This window comes from Erpetoichthys calabaricus, chromosome 1 (assembly GCF_900747795.2).
Source record: "Erpetoichthys calabaricus chromosome 1, fErpCal1.3, whole genome shotgun sequence".
Lineage (NCBI taxonomy): Eukaryota > Metazoa > Chordata > Cladistia > Polypteriformes > Polypteridae > Erpetoichthys > Erpetoichthys calabaricus.
The window spans coordinates 251,258,391-251,282,654 of NC_041394.2; positions in this window are offsets into that span (position 1 = coordinate 251,258,391).

Here is a 24,264-nt window from a genome sequence, read left to right on the forward strand (position 1 = left end):
GGATATTTATCCCATATCCGCTTTAAATCACATTGGTATTCAGTTACCTCTGGGATTTAAAAGACAGTATATAAATCCACTGCTCAAAAGTGTTATGAGGCTTATGTGCTGGGTAAGATCTAAATCGGAATATGCAATTTTCTGAAGGTCTATATTTAGATTGATGCTACACTGCCTAAGCCTTTATCATTCATATTTATATTTTAGCAAAAGTAGTTTTAAGTACTCTGCATAATATTCAGAATAACAATAACAAAAAGACATAACCCTTGTGAAATTTAGGGATCATTGAAAAGCTATGATCTGGTAGATGGTTTCTTTATCTCTGTTTCATTTATTCAGATTTCAGCAAATGGTACTTTCAGTTCCCAGAGCGAATCCACCCAACACTGATATATGGATTAAAATATTATCTCACTTTTAGAAAGTTTTAATGCTTGGAATATTTTAAATGCTGTAATACACTTGCTTTAAAAAGTATAATGAAGTTATGTGTAGTGACAATTTACCTTTGTAGATAAACTATAGCAAAACTTTACTTTATTTAACATACTGTATTTGAAAAATAACTTCTAGAATTTCCACTCTAATTAAGGCAAAATACAAAAATCTGGAGTACTTTTTCTATCCTGTTTCACATTTCTAATTGAAGTCACCACAAATGAAAAGCTTAAGTATTAACTGACTAAAGACATTTATTTTGACTTTTATTGACTTTGTTTTTCTTCTGTTCTGTCAAAATCATTTCTTGAGTAGAATGATTGTCCTGTCAGTGGTACTGTCATTTCACAACATTTGGAACCTGGTTCTGTTATCAGCTGGTGTGTCTTCGGTGTAGAAGTTTTACATAAGTTTCTCCAATCCGAGTTTCATTGAGTAGTGGGTAACAACTGACACAATGAGACCAAAGCCTGAACAGAAAATCCTGAAAATTGTAAATGTTTCCATATGTTATACATTGGCATCTGTTAATACAGTAGGATTTTAACTGATATATCATCAACAATAAAGGTCTCTTTAAAATATCTATCTTGAAAACACAGTGCAATATAATGGGAGGCACAATAACAACTGAAGCTTTGTTAAAGTTCTGAGTCATTGCAGACAGAAAGTAGAATTTTCTTATTAAAAATGACAAATTAGCTGGAGGTATTTCAAGAAATATGGGGAATTAATGATGTTTTATTTTCTGCTGAAGATGAACATGTTTGTTTCTAATGCTTTAACCTTTGTGGAAAAATCTGTAATTGCTTCCATGTATGAAAATGCAGGCTGTCTGTTGTATTACTGTAACTAAAGGTTTCATTAAAGTAAAATAATAAAAAAAAAAAAAACATCTATCAGCAGGTTAGAAAATAGATGAGTAAATGGATAAATGAATACATGGAGGAAGTGATTTTGTTTGTTTTTAACCACTGAGATTTATTTTTATTTAGTTTACATTGACATGTGTGTTAAAGCATGTAAATATTGTACGGTTCTGTGTGTTACTGTTACCATGTCATACACAGAATTGTTTAGAAAGTAAGGCATGGGACTCTAAATCACCAAATTACTCACCTCCATCTCAGTGTGTGATCTTAACCTGCCCAAGCTCCAACTACATAAAATTTCTAAGTCACCATATACTAATAATATTAGGTCACTTTAGATAAAGGTGTCAGCTATACATACTGTAATAACTAAATGATAACTAGCATTTATTATTCTATTTATTATTATTATGTTATTATGAATTATTAGGTATTTTCATCTATTCCTGTTTATCATGACACCAGATAGTGGCGATGTGTTGCATGTTGGTCAAATATGCAAGTAAGAATTTCATTGTACCTATACATACATCAGTAGTACTACTGCTGATAATAATATTAACAATAACAATAGTAATACCTTTAAATATGAGTGAGCAGAGTTCTGTAAAGTAATAAATTGAATACAGCATCTGTCTATCTATCTATCTATCTATCTATCTATCTATCTATCTATCTATCTATCTATCTATCTATCTGTCTGTCTGTCTGTCTGTCTGTCTGTCTGTCTGTCTGTCTGTCTGTCTGTCTGTCTCTGTCTGTCTGTCTGTCTGTCTGTCTGTTATTTAGTGTCTTCTATTAATCAATCTATCTATGAGGGGGACAAAATGAAGAAGTCAATTACAAACTTGTAATATATGCTTAAATAATGAAAATGAATTTTTAAAATTTTAATTGAAAAGTGTGCTATCAAAAAGAAGCCTTATCTTAAATTTTTTTCAAAGAAGCATTTTTGTAAAGGCCACTATCCTCGAAATATAAAAAGGGGATATTATAGTTTAAGCCATAGAGGAAGGATTGTATTCTATTTTCAAATGTCAGTGAACATCTGTTTCATATTTATTATTATTATTATTACTATACGGCCTGTTGTGGCCCTTTACTTTGGTGATCATATCTTTGCTTAGGATTACACTTTATCTGTGTCTGCATAATTTATGAAGCTAATCTTCAGGAAAAAAAAAGCTTTGTACAGATTTTAGCTGATACCTTCAACTGTATTTAATGTTAATCATAATAGGATTAACACAGCAGCATGAGAGCTAAATAATAACAGAAACAATACCTAATTTTTGTTTTATTCCCATAATTCATGTGTGCATTTATGATACCTAGTGATGACATTGGGGAAAAAAGGAAAATGCAATCAGTTGCAGAGTTGCAGTGATGAGCTGCGAGGCCAACCTTGAATGGGAGGACAGTCCATTACATCATTCAATTGGGCAGTTCATATTTGCCGCTTAACTATGAGGCATTAGACTTTTGATTGCAAACAGGGTAATTATATATTTTGTATGTATGCATATGCTGGATTTAATTGAATAAAATGTATTAAATGCAGTTTCCTTTATAATTACTTATTTTTCTGAATCTCAGCCAATTTGAGATAACGTATGCCACCTATTATTTGCTGGCACTGCTGTTATGCAGTGACTGGTATTCCTTGCTCTGTGCTCAATAGCGCAGTCTTTCCACTGAACAAACACAGCATCTCTAACTTCCGATCCTGTAGCACTGACATGACAGCTCCAGTTATGAAAAGTACACAGTTTCGATAGAGTGCCCTTCTGACATTTCAGACTTATTAGCTAGTTTTCAAATAGGCTTCAATCAACCTTCTTAATCCTCTGAGGGAAGAGCATTTTTAATTCTCCGATCAACTGATAAGCTTGCAGCCAAAAAAAAAAAAAATGATTTACACGTAGATGAATTGTGCTTACAAGATGGAACTCTAAGTATTAGAAGCGGATCTGAATTTCCTATCTGTCATTTTACTCGCCGCGTTCATTTTTTTCTCCGCCATTACCCTTGCTGATTGCAATCTTTAAGCGCCATTGGGCTCCTGCTTCTGCAGTTTTTAATCTGCCTTTAATCCCATAGATTTTAAATATTCCCAGCACCGAGAGACTGGAGGCAATTAACTGCCCTTCTGATGCTCTTCTTATCAGTTGCCTCCTTGTATCTCTCAGAAGCAGCCTCAAGACACTGCCAGGCTGACAAATAATACCATCATTTATGGAATAAAATCCGCTAGGGATGTGCAAAGCAGAATTCTAAATAAGTCCTTGATAAACACCATGCTTAGGCATTAAGAAAAGTTACACAAAACTGCATATTTGCATATGCTGTATGATGCAGAACCATACAAAGAAAACAATGCTGAAAGTGTTTACTGGCAAACACTGTGTACTTCATTAAGGTTTTTATTAGTCATATAAATATATTATTAAAACTGATTATTTTTAAATACACCATGCTTTTTTGGATGCTTTTGCATTAAATCAGCATTTTGTTATTAATGATAGAATTTGCCTAGGGTTCAAATCTATTATACCCTTGTATATAGAGAAATACTTTCTTACCAGCTGCACACTGTTTCCTTTGATCACCATACACTGCTTGCTTAATTTAGAGCTGCATCTTACAATCACACAACATATGATTCTGATAGATTTCTCATGGTTGCCTCTTATGAGGCAGCATAAGAGCTATACAGTATATGAAATGACATTTGTGACTTACTCTCTTATGGCATATAGGTAATACACTTCTGCTGCCTAAGCCAGCACCAGTGCATCCACTCTGAGTCAGAATTTTCAATTTGTGAGAGAAAAGTTAAAATCTGCTTTGTAAATATCACCTTCTAGAGATCAACATATATTTTAAAAGTGTAGAAAATAATACAATTGTCTATATTTAGTAATGAAAGAGAGAAAACAGAGCATATAATGAAGCATTCATAAATCTGTTTCACCGGTTCACAGTTTTCAGTCTTAAAGGCCCAAATGTATTAGACAAAAATGCAGAAACCAGTACTGGATGGGGCTTCAGTCTGCTGCAGAGACCACTCATACATGCACACCCGCACAAGGATAATTTAGGGTTGCCAATTAGTGCAGCATGCACATCTTAATGAAGATGGCAGGAAAACTGGAGCATCCAGAGTAAACACCAAGACACATGAAGAACATGAAAATTCAACACAGACCGGCCACCATGTATCCCTATAGCAGCCCTGTTTTAGGATCAGGCCGAAGCTGACCACATCACTTACAGTATATATGGTGTTCAAATCATTGCGGGGCTGACCGTGAAAAGGCTATTCTATTGTGCTGATTTTGTAAATAAGAATGAAAGAAGTTTGACATATGAAATGAAAGGAGATCATTCAATCCATCTTGTTTCTTTGGTTATCTAATACTTAAGTTCTCCCAGTATATACTTTTTAAAAACAAGTCAAGGTTTCTGCCTTACCTCTTCTCTTGCTGGTTTGGTCCAGATTCCCACACCTCACTGCATGAAGATATGCTTCTTAACTTCAGGCTTAGATATATTCCCCCTTAATTTCCACGAATGTCCTCAAGACATGATTTATATGGCCAAATATTAGTTTGTGTATATTAATTTATTTGAAATAACAAGTTTCTAAACGTTTTAGTTCACAGTATATGTTTCTTGTTTCCAAACCAAGGCAGCACATACAGTATATAAAAAGTGTTACATAATATTCTTAAACCTGCTTAATCTAATTTAGAGTCATGGCAGGTTAGTGCCTTTCCTAGCAGAAGTGAACAACAGATAGTCCTAGAGAGACAGTAATCCATGTAATCCAGTAGCTCTTACCAGTCTATCTATCTATCTATCTATCTATCTATCTATCTATCTATCTATCTATCTATCTATCTATCTATCTATCTATCTATCTATCTATCTATCTATCTATCTATCTATCTATCTATCTATCTATCTATCTATCTATCTATGCACACACACACACACATACAGTATATACTGTATATAGAGAGAGAGAGATAAAGAGACATGTACATACATATATACTCATATACATAAGCTTTTACAAATATAGTCTACTAAAGTATATCATTGTTGTGCATATTATTCACCAGATTTTAGAACTACTGTCCAATTTGAAAAGAAACAAACTTTACTTGAACTCTGGGGGGTTAATATTTCACACAGGCAGAAGCAGGGGTCTTTCTTTGAATATGATACTATTATCTAAGTCTTTCATGAACAAAATCTGAGCCTTTAAATGACAGGATGAGCTGCAATCCATAATTTAAAATAAAGTAATAAATAATTAATTAACCACTTCTGCTGATAAAAAGTATACTATTATTCTTCAGGGAATGCCACATAATAGTACTTGCATTATTTTTTTTTTAATACTAAACCAAATTCATTGTTAGAGGGAAATCCTATTATATTTTGTATTTCATCAAACATTTTCTGCTTGATTTAAAATACTTTTTACTCAATATTCTTAGCATGATTATAATTTAACATTTTTTCATCTCTGTCATCAATAGATGAATGCTTGGTGCTTTACATGACTATAACTAAGAGCTTTAGATGAACCTGTCAGCTTTTCTCTGCTTGTGCTGCCCTCCTTTGTGCAAAAGTCAGTGTTGAATTTGCACCTCTAACCTACTGAGACGTATTAAGAGAGATGGGGGCTTACCTCAATTTTATGGTCTTGTGTAAATGATTTTTTTTACAATACTGGTAGGCTTTGCATGGTGCTCATAGGTAAACAAAAATAAAAGAGTTTAAAAAGTTAAGGACACATTTGACTTAGAAATTATTATAGTTATAGTTTGAGTGGCTAAAATATCAGGTACAAGATGTCTTATTTATGATAATAATAACTATATGCATGTTTAAACAAATTTAAATAAAACTGTTTTTCTTACTATCATGGTGTTGTTTAATGTAAATAGGCTGTCATTGTCCAGTAGTTGATATTCCTTAAAATTAAATACATAATGGTGAATGTATAGTTTAGCTGCCGATGATAATCCTGAAATAGTGGTAAAGTCCCGCTTCTGAGCCCTCGGCAGGATTTGTGACAGAGAAATCACATCAGCCTATGCTGATTAACAATTCCATTCCACCCAGAGATTTATATAAAAAACTATCTTACATTTCGCTTTTTAATAGGAATGATCGCTATCTCAAATTGAGTCCCTGCAAACTTTAATAAAGGCCCAAGGTTGAGTGGCATTTTGCATGCTGATTTAGCCCCGATTGCCTGCTTTTGAAGAGTGCGAGACTGGTATGTAAAGCTGCGCTCCTAGCGGTTTAGAGACTGGCAGTTAAAATGCGGATAAGAATAAAAAACTTCCATCTGGAATCTCTGGATTTTTAATGTGATTGACTGCTGAATAAATAAATGGAATACAATCAAACCACAGACTTTCTCTGGAGGTAAAAAATCATAAACCAGCCTCTTTTTATGCCCTTTTTATGACATTTTTAGAATAGTATTAGTGTACAGCATTCATCTTATACACAAGGACCATGGGCAGAAAAAAGTGGTTTATCAAAAAGTAGCATATGAAATAAAGTACCACAAAAACATTCTGTATAGAAAGCTTAAAGAAGAGCGGCAAGAATGCTGGCAACTCTTTTACTATTATTAATAATTGAAAATGTGATTATGGGGATTTTTTACATATAATGCTACTATTTATGCATAAATAAAGATGTCCACTCCTGTTGAATAATTCCTCAAAGTCCCTATACAGTATTGTTGCTATGAAAACAGTTATCATTTAGCTGGATGAACTTTTGTGTTTAAATTTTCCTTTAAAATTAATAATTTCTTTTGCTTTTTGACCAGTTCAGGAATGATTTTTCTAATGGCTGAACATTTTTAACAGTAAAAACAATTTGCTTATCAATTGAGTAATGGTGAATGTAATAAAAATTAAAACAGGACAAGGAAATCTCTCTCAACAAGTGTGGCACATGAACTTCCTGTGAATGGTGCAGGAATATTTAGAAGCCAATTTTCTGAAAAATTTACTAAATTGTTTTATTAAATTCATTATTTATGCATTATTTTGTGTATATGATGTATTCATTATTATTCATATCTCATTTTAATTTGTTTTTTCTTTTCTTGTAACTGTTTCTTTGGCATGTTGTAAAGCACTTCGAGCTACATCCTTTGTATGAAAATGAACATTAAATTTAATAAGGGATGCAAACACATACCATTTAGAAATTGCAGTTAAAAAGTATATTTTGCAGTAACCCATTTACAAAAATCTTAAGTAGTCATCAACCAATAACAAAAATCCTCAAACGTAAAATAGAAGCTCTAGTGCTGAGGTGCAGGAAGTCCTGAGAACGGTAGACACAAAAATCAAAAGAAAATAATGTGTTTTGAGGCACAAAGATACTTTCTGCAAGGTGCAAAGAAAAGTGTAACAAAGCCATAGCAAAAAAAAAGACACATCCAAAAAATAGTGGGAAATGATATATAAAACAAAACAAGAAAAATATCATATTTTTGGGGTGTGGATTACCTTCCTGAATTTGAGGAATTGGCTTAGCACTATAATAGGATGAAAAGGATACACTGGTATTCAAAAGTTTAAAACATCACATATAAATATGAATGAAAGAATGAAAAAAATAAATAAAAAGCAAATATAAAGTGGGTCCTGTGAAGGACTGACACCCCATCCCTGGGTTGATTCCTGCTAATGGGTGCCAAATGTTATGTTTTTTACTCAGTTTTCTTATCCCTTTTCGCTTATTTTGAGTTGTATGTGCTTCCTGTATTGGTATGGTTGTACATCTCATTATACAATGTACATTCTGATGGACATTTTTAAATCAACTCATCAATCATATTGTTCTTTAAAGTAAGTATACTTGCAGTAACTTTTTCTTTATTTGCTTTCCAAACCAGGATTTGGCACTGCCTTTGGACTCTCTAAACTTGTGTGTCAAGTGATGCCACATGTCACAGATTACTATTTGGCAGGTGCACATCACCTTAATTCTTGCTGATTAGGTGGATTGGTGATTCTAAATTGGCCCTAGTGTGTGCTTGGTGTGTGGGTGTGTTTGTGTGTGTTCTGCGGTGGGTTGGCACCCTGCCCAGGATTGGTTCCCTGCCTTGTGCCCTGTGTTGGCTGGGATTGGGTCCAGCAGACCCCCGTGACCCTGTGTTCGGATTCAGCGGGTTGGATAATGGATGGATGGATGGTTCACAGTGCACAGGAAAAGAAAAACATGTAAGCATAACAGAATTAAAGAACCACAAAATAAACAAGCAACACCTTAGTTGTTCCATTGGCCTAGCCACACTACTTAGGCTTTACTGGCATACTAAATATCTTAAACACACTCAATACAATCCTAATAATCTCCTTTCCCCCAATGGTCACCACCTTGCCTGTTAACCTTTGATCATATCAACTCTGCTGTTTAGAATTTTTGAACTGATAAGGTTGTGCTAACATGATGGAGATGCATAAATTACATCAGATTTTACTTAAGAAAAGCTATGCAGCTACTAGGAATTCTGTTACAAGAAAATCTGTGAATGTTTAAAGGACTCGTATATCTCAAGTGAATCCTGTCTGTCCCCTCATAGACTATCTGACCTAATGCTAATTCCTTGATACTGTAAAACTACTGAAAACAACAACCATGCATATATGGTTGGATATTTGTGAATTTCCCATTGGGATTAATAAAGTATCTATCTATCTATCTATCTATCTATCTATCTATCTATCTATCTATCTATCTATCTATCTATCTATCTATCTATCTATCTATCTATCTATTCTGTGAACCCAGTCCTCACAGAGTTTTTTGGGTGACCAAAATTATTGGTTTTCAGCTCTCATACACACACCTACCACTAAAGACAAAATCAAGCCTGTGAATTGTTGGATATGTCATATTAGGTGACTGGCTGCACGGGAGCTGCTGATTGCTGACTACCTCTGACTCACTGAGATCATGTAAATGAAGACAATGACTGAAAATTGCTGGAAAACTCACGTAACATGACATAGCCTTAATCAGAGTATTTGCTTTTTATCTGGTCAGCTGTACACCTCAGGAAGAAGTGCAGAAGCCATTTGTTGTGGAAGCCTAAGATGTTTCACCACTATGCTCAACAGCAAGAGCCAAACTGTATATTAGGAGACTACAAAAATGCCAGTGCTGGGAAATTGCTCATTCATATAAAATGCTTCTGACCCACAGCACCCTGCCCTCCCTCTATTCACTTTTCTTTTATATGTTAAACAAGGGGGCTCCGCCCCCTGCTCGCTTCGCTCGCCTACCCCCGGCGTTTTGAACCCGTGCCCGCTGGGCAACTACGTGTCCGGATGACGCACGTTTAATACGGAGCGTTTGCCCGTGTCATTCTGGAGTCCCCCACTGGTAATACAGAGCTTCGTCCGTACTATTACGCGGTGCATTTTGGACTACTGCGGACCCCGTAGTTTTTCTCGTTTCAGTTTGTATCTTTGGTCAGTTGAGCTCATGTTTTTCAAGCTTTTGAATTCCGGTCTTCATTATCTGTAACCTGCTGACCAAGTGCGTGGCCCCCTTGTTCAACCTGTTTATGACGTTTTACTTTGCTTTCCACTCTGTCTTTAATTTCTGACCTAGCTTTATTCCGGTTTTGTTTCAATGACACTGGGTCCGTGGTGATTATATGTAAAGGAGGCAGTCTAATTTTACCCTTTTGACAACTACGTGTAAATTCATTATTTGTATTGCCAGTTGTTTCTTCTGGGAAGTTAAGTGAATGACAATGATTGCAAATGACATTCATTAATCCCAATGAATTTTCCTCAATAGTGGACTCGTTATTGAAGGCGTTGTCAGCCAACTGGCGTAAGCATTTAGCAGGTCTCTGGCGTTGATGTCCGCGACGGGCATGTTTTGCTTGTGGCGTTTGACTGACGCGTTGTTGCATGTACATTATTTGTGACGCGCTATTTTGTAGTTTTAATTGATTTGCCACCGCTTTGCGAAATAAGGAGGATCGCACTCACTGTTAATATGTATCCTTTTCTGCAGTTGAACGGTTAATAGTGCTTTATTGTAAGGAGATACAGCTATGCTCACACCTATGCCGCCTAGTGTGAAGGTGTTTAGATGACGTATGTTTAATATGGACGTTTCCTTTAGAAATGTGGTTTTGGGTGTCACTTCTTATTCGGGGGGGGGGGGGGGGGTTGAGGATTGTTGTTGCGCGAGCGTCTTCTTTCTTTTTGTGTTCCTGTGTCTTGTTTGAATCCCCCTCTTTGTGTATGTCCCGTCCCTTGCTTGTAGGGTCTGTGGGGTGGTTTTGTGTTCTTTTTTTATTGTCTTCCATGGGCTTGTTGAATCCCCCTCTTGGTGTGTGTCCCGTCCCGTGCCTGTAGGGGGGTGGTCGTGCCTTGCCGTTGTGCGCTCGTCTGTTCTTTTTTTTTTGTGTTTAGTTTCGTGTGCAATGTGTTTTGTGCTTTGCCCGCGGTTGAGTACTTTTTTATGTGCCTTTTCCTTTTTTCGGTGCTTGTGTGACTCCTTTTTGTATGTGCTCACTCCTTTTTTCTGTGGTCTTGTCCGCCACTCGCGGCCCCTCATCCGCCTTTGTCGCCCTCTTTTGTCCGCCTTTCTCGGCTCCTCAGCCGACTCTCGCGGACTCTTTTTGCGCCTGCGCAGTACGTCTTTTTGCAGCTACGGCCCATGGCCGGATGTGCCTGCGTCCATCATCCGGTTTAGCATTCTCGGTTAGTAATATAGATAGCTTAGGTGGATTAAAACCAGGGTTACCAGACTTCATTGAAGTAGTTACTCACACCCTGTGAGACGCATTAACCTAACACAATAACCTGAAGAGTGTTCAGGAGTATGTATGTCTGTTGGTCTTAAAATTGTTGTTTTGTGGCCTGTTGGCAAATGACAATTATTTCTGTCCATGTGCTAAATGAGCTTCAACAAATTAAATTCCATTCAACTGACATTATTATGGCAATAAAGAATTCACTTACTTATTACAACAGATACATACCTAGAAGACACTTGGTAATTGAAGGGTACCTTTAACACTTCCAGGACAAGCCTCAGATTCCCTCCACTTTAACACTCAGAAATTATTAGGGACTTGTGATTTGCACAAGGGCATTTTAAGCTTTGCTCCTCTACCTGGCAAAGGGAAGCCAGTGGAGATCTAACAGTTGCCTTCCAAGGCTGAAGTTACAGGACAAAGCAACTGTTGGCCTTATCAAAATATCTGTGCTGTTTTCCTCAGCACAAGGTTACAGGCAGTTGTAGCCATCTCTGTCAGAATGTTGAAACCAACCCCTGAAAGAATGCCAGTATTTGACAGGTCACAGACACCAATAATGTGCAGTAGGGCAACTTAAAAAGTAAAATGTAGTTTAGCAACATGTATTTGGATTGTAGGGGAGAGATTGGAAGGAATCTTGCATGAAAACTGGCAAAATTTACAACCTTGAATTAGCCTGCATTCCAGCTAATAGCAGAAGTAGCACTCAAGTCCAATGAGACAGTGGCCATTGTGCCTCCATGCTGCTTTCCTGTTACATTACTGGCAGTTTGGGGTGTAGGTACTACAGAGTGTACTAGAAGGTGACAGCATAAAGTGCCCAGTCCTCTTTTTGGATTCCCATCAACCCAAGAAGTAGTCTTTGTACTGAAATATAAATAATAGAGATCACTGAACTAAGAATAGTAAGGAAATAAGCAAAGACTCACTTACAAGGGCCTGGTGGTAATGGTGTATGTGTTTGTGGTGGTGACTAGAATTCATAATGCACAGAATTGCATTCTGAGTTAGGCCAATGTCATAGTATACAACCATGTCTATTTACACGACTGGAAATCTCTACCTATGTCACATTTAGCAATCTCGTGCGACCATCCAGCACATTTGTGCCTATCCCTTTTTGTGGAAACCAATAGCATGCTGCCTAATGCTGCTGGTGGTATATGGAAGGGTAATAGACGCTGCACTTAATTTCTTTTTATCCTTCTCTTATGGTATGTAAAACACAAGGCGTCAGACTGACAAACCTCACTTCTGTTTGTGAGGATTAAATTATCTGTGGTTCTTATTCCTTGTCATTGCCATTTATGCATTGTACTTCCAAATGAGCATTCATTCAAATTTCAGTGAGATAGTTAATCATTCTAGTTTTAATAAATTAGCTATACTGTGAATTTCCCCTTGGGATTAATAAAGTATCTATCTATCTATCTATCTATCTATCTATCTATCTATCTATCTATCTATCTATCTATCTACTCAAACAAACATCTTAAAATCCCTTCTAATTCATAAATTTACAACTAAACATAATTCAAAAATGTCTACAATTGTCATTTTTTTATTGGGGCAATTTGCCTATAGACTATTTACACTGTTGTTTCTTTAAGCCAGTTGCTAAGTGTTATGATATGCTTGCATTTTATTTTTTTTTGTTCTCCTGGGGTGTTTTGGTGAACTTTTTCAGGCTCATGTTAGATTTTGGAATATGCAAATGTCGATTTTCTTAATTTTTTTTTTTCATTTTTATAATAATAATAATAATTCCCATGCTCAAGTTTTTAAAATAATCTGAGACATTTTTGAATCCTTTTCAACACCATCTTTGTGTTTATGGGTGCTGCCATTTCTAGGAGCGCTTGCAATGAAAATAACCCGGAGGTGACATCAGTGGCAAGACATTGTAAAGTTCACGCTGAGCACATCATCATCCGAGTTTGCAGAGAAAAGAATAAAGAGTTTAACGTGTTCCTGGCATAATGACTTCTGTGCAATGAATATCAACAACGATTTAAGTGTATCATTTTCTGATTAGATGGTTAGGAATCCTTGCTTGTACTGCTGGCTCACATATATTGCTGTGGTCATTTATAAAAATAACAACTGCCTTTATCTGTGGCACTACACTTGAATTGTTTCTTTAGCTGCTGTGCAATATGTAATCTTTAAAGCAGATCAGTTAATACATAATCCTTTCCACTAAAAATAATTCCAAAGTGTCTAGGATTGTTTTGTTTTTACAGGGGAAAATTTTCCCTCTAAGACTTGTTTAAGCCTTGTTTCTTAAGCCTGTTGCTAAGTTTATCGCTTTAGCTGTTGGATTTCATTATTGTAGCTGTTTATGTCTAAAATTTCTAAGGCTCTGCAGCTTTAGTTTACTTCATAGAACAATTCAGACAATAGTGGGGCACATTTTCAAATAATTCCACAATCTAAGTATCTTGATTTTAAAAGTTTTAGTAAAATTCAAGGCAAAATATTTAATACAAAAAGAGAAAAAAATGATATTACAAAAAAAAGAAATATTCATTTTTAAAGAAAGATCTGTTTAAGGCTTACTTAGCTTGATTAATTTCTCTCTATATTTGGTCATACAGTCATACTTTCAAATGTTTGTATGTTCATTGAAGTTGTAGAAAGATAAGGAGATGGTCAGAGTGTTCAGAAAACTGTATTTCAGTGTTCTATATTACAATCTAACACTCCATGCTTCTAGTAGTGAGACAATTTCCAAACTGGATTAGTTAACACTCTGTTTTTACAAGAACAGCTAAGAAAGTTCTATTTCTTGTTGACTTACAGGGGATTAAAGATTATATCATAGCATAAGTAACTATGTTAGACTGATAGTCTATTGAAATTAGCATGTACTTATTTGAATGTAACATTAACATTAACTTTGAGGATTGGCTCTTATAATTACTGTATGATCCATTTAGAACTATCAAGAACCAAGAAAAATTAATTTTATTAGTCTGTATCTTTACTCAGTTATTTGGGCAGGATGAACATTGCTATAGTTTTGCTGTATTTTTACAGTATTGCTGTAGTTATAAAAGCCAAACCATTTTTTTCTTGTCATTGGAATACTTATTAGTAGTTTGATCCTTTACATCTGCTTGGATATCATTCTAAAAGCAGTCAGCTTAAAACTTTATGCACAGAGATGGAGAAAAATGTCCAACAAAGTAAAATGCTTAAGTGCCAGTCTGAATTTGTGTATTTTGGTCTTTCTGCAATCAGTGCAGCAGATGTTTTTTATTTATTCATTAATTTACTGTGTTAATTTTGTAAAACTTTATTGATTCCCAACCAAATTGCAAGAAGCCCCTATTGTGACCTTCCCCCACTGTATAAAATTCAGCCTGGTTATGACTCTGTCAGCTGTATTTAGTTTCTGCTGGGCCGGGTAATACCAGAACACATAACACACAGGTGCTGCCAGGAGAGTATCTCCCTGGTTTGTGGAGCTTCCACATGACCTGGAGGTGCTTCCACCATGCAATGTGGTGGCACCAGAAGAATTCCAAGGTCCAGGATAAAGGAAGCTGCTGTGTCTGACCCTGGCAAGTTGGAGTCAGGAGGATGAGGAGAAAAGAGTAAGAATTTGAACTCTGATTGTGTTGTGGGAAAAGAGCATGTGAGAATGTATTTTGTATAATAAAAGTACAAAAATAAAGCCAGAACTGTTGCCTGCATGGTTGTGCCAGAAGTTTGGGAGACGAGACACTCCCTAACTCTCTTTGAAGTACAATGCATCGTGGGACTCTTATTGGCATCTTTTATCTCCAAGGACCTGGGATTGATTAAAGTCCCAGTAACATTTTGTGTAGACTGCATGCTGTTCCTAATTAGATTTATACCAGCATCTTAAAAACATGCATTTTAGATTAGATGTAAGACTGAATGTGTGTGATGGGGAGGCAAATCCTTCAAAACTACTGTCTGGGTTGTGTCCAGCGTTGATGGGCAAGATTTTGGTTCCCCATAAACTGGGTTTGGAAAATAGATTGATAGATGATTATCTCCTTAGTCAAGAAAGTAGAAATAATTCCACATGTACTACCTGAGGTCATGAGATGGGAAGCAAGGAGTCTAATTAAGTGCACAACTCTACGAGTGGTTTGAATGAGCTTCTTATTCTGAATTTAACCAGCAAGCCTGCGATTCTCGAAAGAATCGCAAATCCAAGAATGGCAATCACTTTCTGTTCCCTCCGATACTTGGAGGGATGAAATATCATGGAGGGTGGGTGCGTCCTGGGAAAGTTCATTTAATTACATAAACATATTTGTACTAAAGCGGTTTCTGTTTGGAGCTGTGACTCAGTTGTAGGCGCCTTCGTTTATTGTTTTTAGCCATGCAGTCTCGTTTTTGTTTTTCTATGGCTGTGTCGTCAGCGAGAAGTCGTTTGCTGACAGTGGCGGATTCGCGTGCTGAAGTGGCCATGGTGGCGGATCCGGGCATGGAGGGCTACATTACTAAACGAACTTGGTATATGCAGTGGTGTGGGCGGTCGCGTTCAGGCGGCTGTACAACCTGGCGTGCACGCTTTACCTCAGGTTTAGTTTACAGGTCGTAGCCATGGTAAAGTTTTCATTTAATTAAATAAACATATTTGTACTAAAGCGGTTTCTTTGTGTGGGCACCTTCGTTCATTCTTTTTATCCATACGGGCTCGTTTACAGGTCGTAGCCATACGGGCTTGTGTTTGTATGTAGTTGAGCTCTTTCATTGTGGAGCCGTGACGTCTTTGCTTCTGGTGTGTCTGAAGCGTGTCGTAGGAGCCTCCGTGTATTGTGTTTATCTATGCGGTCTCGTCTTTGTTGTTCTGTGGCTGTGTCGTTAGGTAGAAGTCGTTTACTGTTAGGAAGCATACTCCAACCTATACACACTGACTGGTGGCACAGTGGATTATTCGTTTTGGATCTGTGCCTCTCTTGCATGTAGTGTTTCAGAAACGCGTTGTAGGCGCCTTTGAGCTCTGTGTTGTTGGAGCCGTGACTCCTTTGCGTCCGCTGTTTCAGAGGCACGTTGTAGGCGCCTTCGTGCATTTTGTTTATCCATACGGGCTCGTTTTTGTATTTCCGTTACTTGAGGTGTTTTGTTTTGGAGCCATGACTTCTTTGCTTCTGGTGTTTCTGAAGCGCGTGGTAGGTGCCTCCGTGTATTGTCTGTATCCATTCAGTCTCGTTTTTGTTTCTCTGCTACTGAATTACCGTTATGTGATTCAAACATGCAACACAGACCGCTGGCACATGCATACTACTGACTCTGGGAGGCCACTACGTTTGACTGTGGGTTGTGGTGTTTGGGCGGTGTTTGGGCTCCACCTACTGACTCTGGGAAGCGGCTGCGTTTGACTCTGGGGCGCCGCGGCGTAGTGCGCATGCGTATCGGTGCCTCCGTGCATAAATTGAAATTGTGGTTTAGTAATATAGATTGCAATGACAAAGATAGAGACCTAGATTAGCATTAGTATTCAAGTGAATTTTAAAATGTGCAGATATGATATCAGTGCAAGCTTACTGACAATAAGTACATTCAAAAATTACAAAAAAGAATTGCACAAGTGACAGACAAGACAGCCAGGCTTTTCTTTTGGTCCATGCTATTCAACGTATCTTGATTTATACACACATTTTCTTGTAGAACCTTGTCAAATACTAAGAGGAGAGAAAAAAATACTAGCTTGTTTAAAAATTCAAGTACTTCGTAAAAAAGAGCACTATTACTACCTAATCTTTATTTTATTATACAGGAAAGTCTGTGATATATAGGACCTCACAGTGGTAACTCAGGGACATTCAGTGTTGTTAACAAAACGTAGTTAAGTGGCTGGCAGAGAAAGGTCTATTTCCTTTCGCTGAACCCTGGAGTGTGTGTGAAAGAAAGTCTATCTTGCATTAAGAAAAGCACTAAAGAAAGCCTCTGACTAATACCACTCTGTCTTAACAAAGAAATATGCACTGTGCAAATAAAAACTGACGCCTGTGACACCGAGGTATCATTTATCAAAGTAAATGGCACATTGTACGAGGTGCATTTTCTTCAAGTAGGCTGGACTCCTGGATGTTCCTTGACAACGCTTCTCTAGGCTTCGATAAGATGCTATCAGCAGGCCCTCTAAGCACTTGAGAGCCACTTTAGGAGATCACTAGGGCAATTACCATGAAAAGTAAAAGATACTGCCTATATTGATGGGAGATTAATACTGACCACAATGCAATTGATTTTCTTCTGCAATCTTATTTTCTGATCGTAACAGTGTTTTGTGGCCTGTTTGTGAGAATTCTCCTTTCTCAATAAAATGAGCCTGTAGTTGCTATCTAACACTTGAAAAGAAGATGCTTAAATGAGACCAAGCCCTCTTTTTTATCACTAGATGTTATTTAATTATTACAGGACATTTTAGCCATTAGCTGGATGTTTTAAATAATGCAGCTGGTTTAAGGGAGCGCTTATCTCTGCTTTTTTTAACATTATTAGTATAGAAGGGTAAAGAATCAGTGCCGATGGCAGAAGATACTGTACAAGATTTCTGAAAACTCTAACGACCACTAGTTTTATTGAAGAGACAATATGCATTTGTGCTCTTTAGCAGATAAAATGAGTGCCAAGCGTTTGAAGTCATGTCCTGCGTAGACAGATATTGATTGTTCTTTTCAGACACAAGTGATGTTTAAAAGCTTACAGATAAAATGATCAAGATGATAAACACATACTGCAAAGCTTTATGTTTTAGAAAGAATGCAGTCATTTAATTAATAATGGTGATGATTTGCACAATAAGAGGGTTCAAGTGTATTTTACCTTAACAAGGCTAGAGTATAAGAAAATGTCTATTTTTATAGAAATTGCTTTAAAATACCTTGATGTGTCTTAAGCAATACTGAATTGCAATATATATTTAAGTTAATGGCACCATATTAAACCACAGCTGTAAGTAGGAATAGCCAAGATGCTGTGCCAGAAACTTAATTTGGGGAGTCTCTGGTCTGGGGCTAAGTTACTTGTCATGGCAGATAGAATTTATGCCTGCTTACATTACATCAAGGTTAATTTTACTAGTTTGGCAAGGAATCTTTTCAAGACTTGAGGACAGCAACTGCAGAAGTAAAACGTGTAAGGCATATGCTCCTGAAAAAGTCTTCTGTACTGCATACTTTGTGACAGCTAATAGCTTCTGATTGCGGTGGCGCAGTAGTAGCGCTGCTGCCTTGCAGTAAGGAGACCTGGATTTGCTTCCCGGGTCCTCCTTGCATGGAGTTTGCATGTTCTCTCCGTGTCTGTGTTGGTTTCCTCTGGGTGCTCCGGTTTCCTCCCACAGTCCAAAGACATGCAGGTTAGGTGCATTGGTGATACTAAATTGTCCCTAGTGTGTGCTTTGTGTGTGTGCGTCCTGCGGTGAGCTGGCACCCTGCCCGCGATTTGTTCCTGCATTGCACCTTGTGTTGGGTGGGATTGGCTCCAGCAGACCCCCATAACCCTGTGTTAGGATATAGCGGGTTGGATAATGACTGACTGAATGACTGTCAGATATAACACAAGCTAGAGGAATTACATTAAAACAATAAATAAGGATGTATTAAACAAAAATTAATTTACAAACAAAATTGTCATTGTTTTTAATATGTCTAACACCTATGTCATGCTTTAAGCCTATAGGGTAGTAATACTGTTCTAAACACTAATAGTAAGAGTGCACTCAGCTTGGTTACCTCTTTCATCCACTTGTGAAGTTTTTCATTTTTTATTTTCAGGTACATTGCCTTTCTCTATCAAGTAAATTCAGATCAGTAAACTTCTCAGATATACTCTAAAAATATTTCAGGGTACCTTTAGCCTGCAGATTAATAAATGCATGGTTGCAAAATAAAAATTCAGTTCAATGATTTTGTTAAACTTTCTAAATTGCAAACATTATTTAATAAGTTGTGGCAACATAATTATAATAGTAAATACTTAGTAAATTGAACTCCATTTCATTAACTTACTGATAAAAAATTACACTGTGGTAACATAATCAAATTGGTTGGGCGACGTGATTTCTCTCCACTTTCTCTTGAAATGGGGTGTCTAAATTCTAGCCCACTTAACATATCTGCATGGAAAATTTCCTGTACATTGAACAACACTGTGTGTAAGTGTAGAAACCCTCGCTTAGAATGAGCGTCACTTTATTTACAAACATGTTGTTACTAGGGGGCTCCGCCCTCTGCTCGCTTCGCTCGCCAACCCCTGGCGTTGGGACATGACAAAGAGTGAGATGTATGAATTAGATATAGAATAGTGTGCAGCTTTGAATGATGTGCATAGAAATAACAAATAAAGTATCAAGAAGCGGAAATCAAATGTCTATGCGTTGGAATGTAGGTGTGTTGTTTTCATCAGGACGTAAATGTAGAACAATATCTCTGTGAAATGGAGGCTCACCATCTTTACTTTGAAAGACAATTGCCACTTCATTAACGACGGGCAGATTGTATCGTCTTGGATCTTGTTCTTTGTCCTTTATCAAGACCAAAGCAATTGTAGTTGCCGCTATACCTTCTGCATTTGCTTTTGAATTTGCATCCTTTTCAACTTCATGTAGCATTTTTATAGACTTAGCTAATGGGTGATTGTTTATGACATGAGTGACGTTTCTCATTATAAGCTCTGTGCATTGTTTGTTTTCAGGAAGGTTCATGCGTTGATAGATTGCCTCATCTGGATCTAGGATGTAGATTTGTGCATATTTGCGTTGTTGATTTGTTTCAGGGTGCACTGTTCCAATGCGATGCAATATTTGTCCACATATGCGAAAGCAGTATGGGCCATTGCCTTTTGGTGGCCTGATATGTACTCCGGTAGATGCAAAAGCAAATGAACTATTGTAGGATCTAATGCAGTTCATAAAGTTTTTACTTTCAGGCACATCGTTAGTTAGAAGCTTCTTTAGATATTCAGGATATGAATGTAAAGGAGGCAGTCTAATCTGACCTTTTTGACAACAATGTGTAAATTCATTACTTGTATTGCCAGTTGTTTCTTCTGTGAAGTTAAGTGAATGACAATGATTGCAAATGACATTCATTAATCTCAATGAATTTTCCTCAATAGTGGATTCCTTATTGAAGGCGTTTTCAGCCATTTTGCGTAAGCGTTTAACAGGTGTGTGGCGTTGATGTCCGCGACGGGCATGTTTTGCTTTTTGCGTTTGATTGCCTTTTTGTTGCATGTCCATTATTTGTGACGCGCTATTTTTTTCTTTTTTTTTATTCGCCTCCACTTTGCGTAAAGTCCGTTTCAGTCTACGCCGTGCATTGTTTGTATCGAGCCTTGTCCGTTTTTGTATGTCGGTCATTTGAGCTTGTTGCTTTTCGCGTCTTGCTTTTTTTTTTCTGTCAGTTCATTTGCGCGTTGTTCACGTCTCCGTTCATTTATTCTGTCTGTTCGCTCCCTTTTTTGTATGTCTGATACACGAGCTCTTTCGGTTTGAAATCGTGCTTCTTTCGATGCAGCACTTTGACACGCGCGCTGAATGCGTGAACGTTCATTGTGTCTGTCCATTTGGGCACGTCTCTGTAACGGTGTCACTTGTGCTTTGCGTTTTTTGATCCGAGACATTTTTAAGCGCCGCTTTATGCGCCGGCGTCTATTTTCTTGTTTCTGTCGTGTTCGTGTGTTTGTTCCCGTTATCCTTTCCGAATCGTTTTGTACCCGTGACCGTGTATTCATGACTTGTTTCTTTCTTAGCATGCGAAATATGGATAAGTAATAAGGAGGATCGCACTGTTAATATGTATCCTTTTCTGCAGTTGAACGGTTAATAGTGCTTTATTGAAAGGACATCCACCTATGCTGACACCTATGCTGCCTAGTGTGAAGGTGTCGACGTTCACTTTAGAATATGTGGCTTTGGGTGTCACTTCTTATGGATGTGTGGGGGGGATTGTTGTTGCGCGAGCGTCTTCTTTCTTTTTGTGTTCCTGTGTCTTGTTTGAATCCCTCTCTTTGTGTGTGTCCCGTCCCTTGCTTGTAGGGTCTGTGGGGCGGTTTTGTGTTCTTTTTTTTTGTCTTCCATGGGCTTGTTGAATCCCCCTCTTGGTGTGTGTCCCGTCCCGTGCCTGTAGGGTGGGGGGGGGTGTGGTCGTGCCTTGCTGTTGTGCGCTCGTCTGTTCTTTTTTTTTGGTGTGTTTAGTTTCGTGTGCAATGTGTTTCGTGCTTTGCCCGCGTTTGACTACTTTTTTATGTGCCTTTTCCTTTTTTCGGTGCTTGTTGCGGCTCATTTCTGTGACTCCTTTTTGTATGTGCTCACTCCTGTTTTCTGTGGTCTTGTCCGCCTCTCGCGGCCCCTCATCCGCCTTTGTCGCCCTCTTTTGTCCGCCTTTCTCCGACTCTCGCGGACTCTTTTTGCGCCTGCGCCTCTCGCGGACCCTCATCCGCCTCTCTCGCCCTCTTTTGTCCGCCTTTCTCCTCATCCGCCTCTCTCGCCCTCTTTTGTCCGCCTTTCTCCTCATCCGCCTCTCTCGCCCTCTTTTGTCCGCCTTTCTCGGCTCCTCAGCCGACTCTCGCGGACTCTTTTTGCGCCTGCGCAGTACGTCTTTTTGCAGCTACGGCCCATTGCCGGATGTGCCTGTGTCCATCATCCGGTTTAGCATTCTCGGTTAGTAATATGGATGATCAAAGCCATGCCTGCATACAGGCTTTGTTTTGTGTCATAACAGGTAATATTTTTATGTTGATATTACAATTTAACTTAATAATGCTATCATAACAAATAATGAGATAAACCTATTTGGAACAACATAAATATGTCAAATTTTGTTAACTTAAAAATTTATATTCCTACTTATATTTATGAAGTACATAACACATAAAGAGGTGGCATAGTAGTACGGTGGTAAATTCTGTTACCTTACAATGAGGAGACTTGGGTTTGCATCCCGGGAGCAATAGATGATGCACAAAATACTATTATACTGTATACTAAAAAGGGAGTACTCTGGAAAAGTAAAATTTTTTTGTGTAGCTAACTTAAAAAGTTGGGTTTGTACTACTCTTATTAAGTATGTGGTAAGTCAAAAGACTTTCAATGTAAAGGAAAATGTAATTGACCTTACTTGTTGAAGTGTGTTGGATGTACTTAATTTAAACAGAAGTCAAAAAGCTTTTCCAAACTGTTGCTTTAATTTTTTTGTTGATCTGAAACATTTCATTTTTGCGAGTAACATGCGTCATTATAAGACAAGATACATATCCTTTTCTTGTAGAGGCTGGAAAACTGTATAATATACTTAAGTTACTTATATGATACCTTTTAGATTTGCTCAATGTTCTTTTAATGTTATATGTGAGACAATCAGTATAGTTCAGTATAATGTGGCATGATGACAGCTCCAGGGTCCTAGGCTTGATTTACAACATGTTCACTGACTCTGTGGAGTCTTCAATATTGTCTACTGATTTAGGAGTTTCTGGAAACTCTTCTTCTATATTCCAAAAGTTGTGTGTGATAGGTAAAGTGACAGCTGTAAATAAGAACAGATATGTTTGGGGGAATGAGTGCAGATATGTGTGCTCTTCGATGAACATTCTATTCATGACAGGTCCCTGTCTTAGCTCCTGAGACTGACTCTGTATACATGTATGAAAAGTATTCAAATTCCATTTAGATTAAATATAATGTAAAAAAATGAAATCTTGGCTCATAGTAGACAAAACAATTAGATTTAATTTTAAAAAGATCTGAATGCATCATGAGGAAAATATACATGCTTAAGCTGTACAATGCCATTGTGAGCACTTATCAGTATAACTGCATGCTATTTTGGTCTATGAATTACAAAAGGGCATCAGCATCCTCCATTTGATCCCTGAATCTGGTCTTTGACTATGTGGAATTTGTATGTTCTCACATTTTGTCTAGAATTTTATCTAGATACTCTAGTTATCCTCCCATGTCTCCAAAAACATGGAGGTGAGGTTAATTGATAATTCCAATGCGGTTCTATGATAGATGTATTGGTACCCTATACAGGGTTGACTCTTGCCTTGTGAACCCAGTGCTGCCACCAATTCTGTCTTAGATTAAAAAGATTGGAAAATGTTATGTTATATTACATATCATGACAGAAAATGTCCAGAGAACAGCAGATAGACTTACAGTAATTCAGGACTGTAGACAACAAAATAGGAGCAAAGATTGAAAGAGCTGCTTCTCTAAGCTAGAATAATGTAGTGCATTTTAGTTTATTAATGGTAAATATTGTAAGGTTTCTCAACTGTTTTGGGACTCCCCCCAACAGGACAACACGCCAAAGAGCATCCCAAAGTGCAATCACCACGTCTATGGAAGATAGCCTATCAACCGCAGGCTCCCAGCACTGGAGCAGCTCACTGCACAAACAAATCCGAATAGATCGCGGTCATACTATGAGGACCTGCTGTCGATGGGTGATGCAAGGAACATTGTAAATGCAGGGAACAGTATTACTTGGCCACTAACATGACAACGACCCTGCCTGATTGCTGTGTCTTGTGTATAGGAGAGTGGTAGATCATGTTAAAATAAATAAACGTGCTGTTCCTGTTTCAAGCTGGATTAAGTTGGTTTTGCTAAAGTACTGAGACTCAGCCTCGTGTTTTGGGGTGCAAGACAGGGACTCACACATCACAATATAAGAAGGGGTTTTATCAAAAAAAAAACTTGAACAAGTCTCAGACATAACTTAGAGCAGGCATGTCAAACAATCAGAAATCTGTGCGGCCCACATGATAGATCCTACTTAGCACTAAACTTGTACAAAATGATTACTATCATTTGTGATCGAATAATTCTGCATCTTCTGCGTTACTTATTGACTTTTCTTACTTCTGGCAAAAGCACGTTTTCCCATGGGATTACGGTACCGGATACATCATCTGCTTGAATAATTGCAGCTACGACGTCAGCTCCTTGATACCCTAGGCACGACACATCCAACCCCCCCATGAGCCTTAACCAAGGTTAATGAGCCGCGACGTCGCAACTGAAGTGCTAGCCTGGTAGGCTACACTACTGGCTGGGTTGCTGAGACTGGCCACTGGGCTGAACTGACCATCACGAGTAGTAATAGCTCGCATATTGTC